Source organism: Alosa alosa, chromosome 19 (genome assembly GCF_017589495.1).
Source record: "Alosa alosa isolate M-15738 ecotype Scorff River chromosome 19, AALO_Geno_1.1, whole genome shotgun sequence".
In the NCBI taxonomy this organism is placed as follows: domain Eukaryota; kingdom Metazoa; phylum Chordata; class Actinopteri; order Clupeiformes; family Clupeidae; genus Alosa; species Alosa alosa.
This window is the reverse complement of record NC_063207.1, coordinates 9,117,252-9,128,366: the sequence shown is the minus strand read 5'-3', so window position 1 is coordinate 9,128,366 and position 11,115 is coordinate 9,117,252.

Below are 11,115 nucleotides of genomic sequence, written 5' to 3'. Positions count from 1 at the left end.
CAGACACACATGCACATCCAGACACACATACACACCCAGACACACTTACACATCCAGACACACATACACACCCAGACACACGTGCACACCCGGACACACATACACCATACCTGTCAACACTCTCGTTTTTCCCGGGTTTCTCCCATATTTCAAGGTCATCTTCCAGCACCCTCCTGTTTTTGTTATTTCTCCCGGAAAACTTCCGTAATTTGCATGGCCATCAAACTTCATTTTAAAATCATTGATCCATTCAGGTTGCCAGATTGTGTATGAAATACACCCTACACATACACGATCACTTAGTTTCAATTTCAACCGTTTTGTCATAGGCTAAAACCTGGCAACCCAAAATCCAAAATAAGGAAGGTGCCGACTGCATAGCCTGAATCTCGGGCCGTAGCAAAAGCGATCTAGTTGAATGGCCTACTCCAGAACTAGCTGTTGTGAAATTGTTAGGAATGTAATTGATTAACACATCCCGCATAAACTGTTATTGAGTGTTGTTGATACACTGAACTTGTTCCCTCGTAACCAAATCTGACAGCAAGCAGCTTTGGGTTTGGAAGTAGGCTGCAGGCAGGCAGCTGGTGGATACATAACTGGCATCGTAAGGTAAGGTAAAGCAACGACCAGAAATGCAGTGTTGAAACAGGTGTATGAAACGATTAAATATGCAAACACAGATCGGTATAAACACTGACCCGAAAAAAAAAATCTCCCCGTTTTTGGAAAAGCTAAATGTTGACAGGTATGACATACAAACCCACATACTTACACACCCAGACACACATGCACACCCAGACACACACATACACCCAGGCACAGTGTGTCACTGCCTTATCGAGACAACTGTGTGTGAGAGATCTAACTAGCAAAACTTTTACAGGCCATTTAAAATAGACTGTGAAAAAAATGCTTAAAAATATGTGTAGAAACACGCGCACACATGCACAAACACACACACACACACACACATACACACACACACACACTCTCACTCACACACACACACACACACAGACACACACACTCACTCACTCACTCACTCACTCACTCACTCACACACACACACACACACACACACACAATGACGAGGCCCAGATAAACTGGTGCAGTACGCCCTGATTTCCTCTTTTAACGTTTTTTTAAGTCCTGGCGTAGCTAATTAATAATCACCAAAGCCTAGCTCCCCTGGAATGGAGTGCCCGTGTTGGTGAACCGCCCCCACACACACACACACGCACAAACACACTTACACACACACACACACACACAGACACACACACACACACTTACATCCCCCCTCCACGTGTGCTTTTGAATAAATAAACCATCGAGTGGCCCTCCCAGGTTATTTCTTCCTTCTCATTTTTTCCCTTGTCACTCTTTCATTGAGATTTTCCTCCTGCAGAGGATGAGAAGAGTGGGCCACATGTAGGCTCTTCCACAGCGAACGAGAACAAGGACACACACACACACACACACACACACACACACACACTCAACACATCACACTTTTAAATTCTTTTCTGTCTGTGTGTGTGTGGTGCTTGGAGTATTTTTTCTTTGCTCTTCTTGCCCTGTCTCTTTGTGTGTGTGTGTGTGTGTGTGTGTGTGTGTGTGTGTGTGTGCATCATGGAGTCGTAGCGTTCTTTGATCTCCCCCTCCTCCCTCTTTGTTTTAATAGGAGTGTTTTATTGCATTTGTCAGCATCATCAAAGGAAGAACAGGATTCTACCCCGAGGCACTTCGCCTTTTCTCTCTCTATCCCTCTCTCTCTCTCCCCCCCCCTCTCTCCCTCCCTCACCATCTCTCACCGATTATTTATCATTTATTCTTTTTATCTGTTGGCTGTGCTTCCTTATCCCACTCCTTAAACAAGCATCAGGTGTGATTGCGCTCACAGACGGGCACTTAAGCGCGCCTGTCTTGTGAGTAGATCTGGGGGGGCTGACAGACGCGGGTGGGGGTGGGGGGGGTCACATCCTGGCACTTCCATCTTCTCCTCTTTTTCTTCTTTTTCTTCTTCTTCCTCCTCTCGGCCTCTCAGGCTAGAGACCTGCACTCTCCATCACGAGGGGGCAACATGTGGTGGTGGTGGTGGTGGAGGTGGTGGTTGGGTGGGGTGGTGGTGGTGGAGGTGGTGGTTGGGTGGGGTGGTGGTGGAGGTGGTGGTGGTGGAGGTGGTGGTTGGGTGGGGTGGTGGTGGTGGTGGTTGGGTGGGGGAGGTGGTGGTGGTGGTGGTTGTGGAGGTGGTGGAGGTGGTGGTGGTGGAGGTGGTGGTTGGGTGGGGAGGTGGTGGTGGTGGTGGAGGTGGTGGTTGGGTGGGGAGGTGGTAGTGGTTGGGTGGTGGAGGTGGTGGTTGGGTGGGGAGGTGGTGGTGGAGGTGGGGTGGTTGGGTGGGGAGGAGGTGGTTGGGGAGGTGGTGGTGGAGGTGGTGGTGTGTACGCGGAGGTTGTGATCTGAAAAGAAATTGGGCGTGCTTACTGCTGCAAATGCCGGTCTGGATCTCACACCAATGAATAAATGAATAAGAAAGAAGATAGACAAATCACACGCTTGATCACATTACGGCTGCAGACGAAGGCCTGTTTTCTGTGAATAATTAAATAAATAAATGAAACGCTGGGAGAAGGAGACCCACGTCTGGCCGATTATCCCACGGGCCGACGTTTTGATTTAAGTGTGTGGAGCTGGACTACTGGCGTTTATCACAGCCCGAGGGGATGTGTGAGGGCAGGAAGGCCTCACTTCAGTCCTCATCTCATCACACCATCCAGCTGGGGCGCCAGTTGTTAAAATCACTGGCCTCGCAGCTGATTGGCCGGCCAAATTGGCATGACACCTTTTCACTGGTGTGTGTGTGTGTGTCTCTCTCTCTATCTAACTATCTATCTCTCTCTATCTCTCTCTCTCTCTCTGGGCGTGTGTGTGGGTGTGTGGGTGTGTGTGTGTGTGTGTGTGTGATGGTCTCTTTAGCATCCTAATGATTCATTTTAAGACAGAATAGATTCCATTATTTCTTTAGAAAGCCTCAATTCCCTGCTGATATTGCCCACTCTGTGTGTGCTGTATTCATAGTGTTGTAATTTATGCAGCAAGTGAACATATTAGTGTCAATAACAAGCCTTATGAGGCAAATGCTTCTACATTGCTAATGGGCTTTACCAATAGTGCTGTCATGAAAGCTAACAGCTAGTATTTATTTAATTTAAATATGCCTATGCTGTTGCATTACATGCAGCTGAATCAGTTTACATAGATAATATTAGTTGCATTCAATATTCAAATAATATATAATGTGTGAAGAATAGTGCACTGACATTATGAATATGTCTATTTTGATCTTGTTGCTGAGAATGTGTGCATAAGAAATATCACCATCTTATCATTGCCTTTTCATTGACTGTGTACGCATAAACATGTTATAAACATGTCAAACAGTCATGACAGAAGTTTTATACTCTCAATAGACATCATGGTCAATGGATGACCACTGACAGTATCACCATTTTAAAATAAAATGACTGGTATTCACCAGATGCTTTTATGCAAAGCAAGACAAACTCGCAACGGCGGGTTCAGGAATGGAACCACGGTTTTCTAACTGTCAGACAGCAACACTGCCACTGCTCCACCATACCCATTATTATCATCATTATATCTTCTGTTATATATACAGTTAGTTCTGACAGCTCTCGTAACAATACATACCAGCCGGTGTCAGATTTTAATAAGATGTAATCACATCAACCTACATGTTATGACAATTACTGAGAATGGTAGCATGGGGCTGTTCACCATATCATTGAACACCATAAATGACTGATGAGGAGTATGGTCACAAATATGAGATTAGAATGTTCGCAATCCGAGAGTTCCGCACTATGATGCGGCAGTTACCCTCAGGTATTTTCCCCATAGACTGTATAAAGAACACTGACACAAACTGACATAAAGAACACAGCTATAGAACTTCTGCGTAGATTTCTAGAAGGAACCAGGAAAATAATTCACTCCTCAACAGATTAAAAGTGATGCAAGTGTAAAAATGTTTATGACAACCATATCCACACAAATGCCATTTCTAGAACTTAGACTTAGATAGATAGATAGATACTTTATTGATCCCCAAGGGGAAATTCAGTAACCTGGCAATAGCCAGATGAATTTCGCTCCGCCTAGCTCCACTCATCCATCTGGAACCGATCCATTGAAGTGTTGCTTCAGAAGGCTGGGCCTAATCAAAAAATGCTTGCATATGATTGAATAAGCCACTTGTCCGTCATCTTTTGACGTGCTACTTCAACCACTCACATCGAAGCCAACCCGTGACGCTAATAACAGACTCACAGTCGCTTCTACGCTATGTCACATCTATGAAACTCTACCGCCCTCGCCCTGATTGGCTAAACCATAAAGTTGGTTGGAGAAATCACTCTCAATGGAAGAGGTCCCAGATGGATGTGAGTGAAGCTAGGCGGAGCTAAGCGGAACGACATTCATCTGGCTAGGGTCAGGTTAGAAATTCAGGGGGTCTCAGTAGCATACAGACATCACACACAACATGCACTTACAGCAGAAATGGTAAATATAAGTATAAGTATAAACATATAACCAAACTCCACTGTACAATAGAGACAGTAGGAGATAAGAAAAACTAACAAAACTAAATACTAAATATACTATATAAATTAAATGTAAAAAATCCTGTGTGCTTGAGGGTGATCAAGCATGAGACTCTTGTAGTGACAGGGCCTGTAGTTCTGTGTGGATGGTGAGGTGCTCAAGAGAGTGAGTGTCATGGTGAAGGTGCAAAGGTAGTCCAACAGTAGTCCTGTAGTTCTGTGTGTATGGTAAGGTGCTCAAGAGAGTGAGTGTCATGGTGAAGGTGCAAAAAGTAGTCCAACAGTAGTCCTTTAGTTATGTGTGCATGGTAAGGTGCTCAAGAGAGTGAGTGTCATTGTGAAGGTGCAAAAAGTAGTCCAACATTAGTCCAACAGTGCAACAGTGCAATAATAAGGTCTAGAGACCAGTATAAATAATATGGACAAATAGGAGAGTAAAGTATAATGTAGACAAGGTAATATACAAAACTATAAAAAAAACTATGTCAGTGCAAGAACAGGTTGAGGTAATAGGGTTACAGCCATTCAGTATTGTAGCAGAAGCCATTGATCATGTGTGCTAATATAGCATGAAAAACAGTTTAGCAGGAAAACAGTAGTAAAAAAATTAGGCTGTGGACATTAGTAAAACAGTAGCAAACCAGTAGTAAAGCAGTAGTGGGCAGTCAGTACTCAAACATGAAGAGGGTGGAGAGGCAGACAGACTAAGCAGAGAAGTCTATCTCTCCTCTTCCCTTTAGTGAAGCATTAAACAGTTCAATGGCCCTGGGGACAAATGGCAGTGAGCGAAGTCTCCAGCTGATCAAGCTCTTTTGCTTTTTAATAGTGCTGTAGAGTGGATGGCATTCATTGTCCAAGATGTTGATTGGTTTGTTCAGGGTCCTTTTGTCAGATATTGAAGTGATGCACTCCAGTTCAGCTCCCACTACAGAGCCAGCCTTCCTTACCAGCCTGTCAAGTCGCCCAGCATCCTTCTTCTTTGTGCTTCCTCCCCAGCATACCACTGCATAGAAGAGGACGCTGGCCACAACAGACTGGTAGAACATCCTGAGGAGCTTGCTGCACACATTGAAGGACCGCAGCCTCCTCAGGAAGTACAGCCTGCTCTGCCCTTTCTTGTAGAGTGTGTCAGTGTTGGCTGACCAGTCCAGTTTATTGTCCAGGTGGAGACCCAGATACTTGTAGGTGCTTACCACCTCCACATTGACCCCATCAATGGAGACTGGTATTAGAGCGGGCTTAGACCTGCGGAAATCCACCACCATCTCCTTGGTCTTTGAAGTGTTGAGTTGAAGGTGATTGAGTTTGCACCATTGCACAAAGTCCTCCACCAGGCTCCTGTACTCCTCCTCTTGCTCGTCCCTGATACACTCCACAATTGCAGTATCGTCAGAAAACTTCTGCATGTGGCATGTCCCCCTCTTTAAACACCATCTTTTTCCTATTGAGAAGGGTCTTGACATTACTGGTTATCCAAGGCTTGTTATTTGGATAGCAGCGTACAGTCCTTGTGGGAACAACAATGTCCATACAGAAGTTCAGATGAAGTCATCTCCATTCAGTAGCGCACTCCACTCAGTGGACTCAAAGCAGTCTCTCAAAGCCTCATCCGCTTCTGTTGTCCACTTCCTGAAGGTACGCGTGGCAACTGGTAGCCTCTGAACTTTTGGCTTGTACATTGGCTGAAGATGAATGAGGTTATGGTCTGACTTCCCCAGTGGGGGAAGGGGGGTGGCACTGTAAGCATCCCTCACGTTTGCATACACGAGGTCTATTGTCCTGTTTTTCCTACAGTAGTTGGGCAGTCAACAAACTGGTAAAAGTTTGTGAGGGTGGAATCCAGTGTAATGTGGTTGACATCACCAGAGATCGCAAAGAAGGCATCACTGTGCTGAGTTTGGAGCCTAGCGACTGTGGAGTGAATGACGTCCCACTCTGTGTCCGGGACTTACACTTGTTATTTCTCAGTGCATGAATAAATTCACATACATCTTTCGACGTAATAAAAAATTAGGCCTAACATTTATCATGGTAAAATCCTGACAGGCTGGTTGAAATGTCAGATTTGGGGTTAAATACATTTTGAGCTCTTCTTTGTGTGCTTCTCTCTCTCTGTGTGTGTCCATGTGTGTGTGTGTGTATATGCGTGGGTGTGTGTGTGTGTGTGTGTGAGAGAGAGAGAGAGAGAGAGAGAGAGAGAGAGAGTATGTGTGTGTGCGTCTCTATCTTCATTTGCATGTGAATGTGTGAGACATTGGAGCTGTGCTAAAACTCATCTCACAGTACCTCACCGTGTCATCTCCACCATTATCTCCATTGTATCCAAACTCGCTCTCCAATTACCACGTAAAGGTGTTACAGCTTTTTTTTTCTGTAGAGTGAGGGGTCGGAAACGTTTTTTAAACAGGGAGAATAAACTGCTGGCATTTGCTGCATATTCTAGTCTCCTTTAGCCCAGGCCCGTTAATTGAGGTTTTGTCCTCATAACACCAGTTCAGCTTGTTGACAGCGCGTGATTGACACGCGATGTAATTAGCTCAAAGGGGGGTACGCTGCCAGCTAAAGGATCCGTCCACTATTTGCAGGCAGGGTCTTTAAAAGTTAATCACTTTTTTAGGGTATTATTAGGCTACTTGCGGGCTTGGATTTTGGGATGGATCATTTCGTTTTATCTCCTATAGCTTAAAGAGTGTGTGTGTATGTGTGTGTGTGTGTGTGTGTGTGTGTGTGTGTGTGTGTGTGTGTGTGTGTGTGTGTGTGTGTGTGTGTGTGTGTGTGTGTGTGTGTGTGTTAATATTATAGTTTGTGCAAGAATGTATACATGTGCTTGTGTTACAATGATTCTGCTCAGATTAGACAACACACACACACACACACACACACACACACACACACACACAGACAGTGACAGTGACACTTACATGCAATGGCACACACAAACCACACACACACACACATACAGAGAGAGAGAGAGAGAGAGAGAGAGAGAGAGAGAGAGAGAACATATAGACCTGAAGGAAATATCTTGTTTTGTGTTTTTAAAAAAACAACTTTTCTTGTGTACCCAAGTCTTTGGGGGAAAGCCTTGAAAACAGAAATCAGACAGAGCGAGACTGAGAGGGAGAGGGGGAAAGTGGGAGGAGGGAGAGAGTGTACTGTATGTGGAGCAGAGAAGACACACCAATAGATGTGATTGTCTTTCTGTTTTCTTTCCTCTTGATCGCTCAGGATTGACCTTCGGGTTTTCAAGGCAAGTCATAATTCAGACAGTCTACACAGAGAGTCTGCACACACTCTCACAGGCACATATACACACATGCACAAGCACACACACACACACACACACACATACACACATGCACATGCACATGCGCACACACACACACACACACACACACACACACACACACACACACACACACACACACTGGCTCTTTCATACGTTATTGTTACGACCCCCTGTGCCCCTTTAGGCCTCTCCTTGTCAGTGCACGGGCAGGTAGAGCCTGATTAGGTCGATTAGGAATTGTGTACACCTGCATCAGGGGGTGCTTATATAAGGAGTTCTCCTCTCCTCCCCTTTAGGCACTTTTCTTCTCTCTTGCAGGCACCATTTTGACTTTCTCTCTGCACTGGCACTTTACTCTTTCTCTCCTCTCTCTCTAATCTTTCTGTCTTCTTTTGTCTACCATTTAGTCATCTTACATACTGATGCTGACATTGCATTCATACATACACGCACGCCAACACTCATCTTCCCCCTAGACACACCATGTTTGGTATTACTATTGTTGCTTAATCTTAATAAATTATAAATTGGAACTTTGTTGTCCGTTTCCCTTTATGTTGCGGTCAGTAAACGAGCCGGCCGTAACAGTTATCTTGAGACAATGTACTGAAAGCAATTACTCTTTCTGTCTCTTCTTCACACACACACACACACACACACACACACACACACACACACACACACACACACACACACACACACACACACACAGACCAACAGACACACACACATACACCATTTAACTGTGGTACTGTGTGGAGCAATTAGTACATTGAGGAGTTGCATGGCCCATGGCTGTTTAAGCTGTTTAAGGCTTCTAATCAGAAACACATTTTCCTCATTTTCCTCCTTCCTTCCTCTCTCTCTCTCTCTCTGTGTGTGTGTGTGTGTGTGTGTGTGAAACACTCTGGTAGCCTGCAAACACTTGGACCAAAAACCATTCAACACAAAATTATTCCTGGCTGTCCCCTGATGTGAGATTTTTTGGGGGGCCAGAAGTTTTCCTCCAAGTCTACAGCATACACACGTCATGTTAAGAGTTAAACTGCAGAAGAGTTTGAGCCAGAGTTTGAGAGTTTGAGGCCAGGTCGCCATTGCCTTACTGTCATATCAGCACAGATGAGCTCCGGCTCATCCATCATAGGTGTCCAGATAACCTAAAGCTGGATCTGGGCTTCAACCTTCTACTTAGACAAGGTCAAATGCAAGGCACACACACACACACACACACACACACACACACACACACACACACACACACACACACACACACACACACACGCACACACGTAGACTTATACACAGTGCAGACATTCCACACCTCACCCTATGAGAAGCGGAGGAGGAGAAAGCAGAGAGAGCAGAGTGAGAGCAAACACTCTTTGTTCTTCTTTGTTCTTAGTGCTGTGATATTGAAATCCCTTCCTGAACTTTTTGGAGCGCGGCTGTACAGGAAGCCCAAATCCAGATCCCTTCTACTGCATGGCTATCAGAGCTCAATGGGCACATCAGAGTCTTTACAATGCGGACATAGACAAACACGGCCTTTATGGCATGGACATAGTTTTTATGACATGGGTATAGAAGGACATAGTCTTTATGACACGGGTATAGAATGACGTAGTCTTTATGACATGGGTATAGAAGGACATAGTCTTTATGACATGGGTATAGAAGGACATAGTCTTCATGACACAGGTATAGAAGGACATAGTCTTTATGACACGGGTATAGAAGGACATAGTCTTTATGACACAGGTATAGAAGGACATAGTCTTTATGACATGGGTATAGAAGGTCATAGTCTTTGTGACACGGGTATACGTATAACCGGCACATCCGGGAACTTTGTATGTGCTGCACGTACCCGTCCTCTTTTTTGGGAAGCTGACTGCTTGGATTGAATGGAAACCTACAAAGCTGTATCGACGTGGGGAGCGAAAAGGGCTTATACTTATTACATCTTTGAGCAAATATAAATAAAAAATACAAAGGTTGGTGTGAGAGTTATCTGTGTGTACGTGGGATTTAGGCGACCATTACATTCGTATTTTTGGCTCTTTCCAGTTTACTAACAGGAGTGTCACGAACAAAGTCACAGTCAAGCTTCCTGTTGCTGACTGTTTAACTAGGTTTGGCAAGCTTAACTTTACAAGTCATAACGTCAACTAAACACAAGACACACCTATCACTTGAAATACAAACGTATTTCCTTCAAAGAAGGTGAGATAATTGGCCAGGCTATACCGTTCCACAGTTTTAGTCAGTTACATATACATATTTCTTCATAACCGTTGTTTTAGTAAAATAATTGAATGTCCTGTGAGTTAATAACTACAGCTGTAATGTGTGATGATGAATCAATGATGTAATGCTAGCTTGCTTTCCCTGAAAAAAGGGTGTGATGCAGAGAAATGTCTCTTTATGACGATATGCCGATTGTATGAATAGAGGGCCAAAGCCTTTATGACAGACAGATGGCCTGAGAGAGCAGCTTTCAGACAAATGGGTAGAAGGTCACTCTGTTTGCAGGGCACAGACCAGAGTGACTGAATACTCAGCCAAAGTGGGTTTGGGTTTGTGTGTGTGTGTGTGTGTGTGTGTGTGTGTGTGTGTGTGTGTGTGTATAGACATAAAGAGACAGAGTGAGTGCAGATGGAATATTTATCTTCCCTGAGACTCTCAAGTGAGTGACGCACAGGACAGGCTTTGAGGAAAGCATGAAGTACAACCACTTTCTCTCTCTCACACACACACTCTCTCTCTCTCTCTCTCTCTCTCTCTCTCTTTCTCTGTCTCTCTCTTACACACACTCACACACACACACACACACAGTCTACATTTTTCTCTCTCTCACACACACACACACACACACACACAGGGGCACAAACACACTCCAAATAAATGTTTCTGACCTCATATCTGCTGTGATGGCACACTTAGAAGTTGTTCGCTTTACAGATCGTCGCAGACGAGTTGGCACATTGATCTTGATAGATGATTGGAGGGAGGCCAGCGCAACCTCACTCCCTCGGCCCCACGTGTCACACGTCAGCAACCAAGGACGCATAGTTGATGCGTGTAGCCGCCGGCAACAAGGGATTGGGGGACACGTCCTGCTGAGGCGAGAACAAGGGAGGCGTGGTGTGTGTGCGTGCACGTGTGTGAACATCTGGGTGGGGCAGTGGACACGCTCTC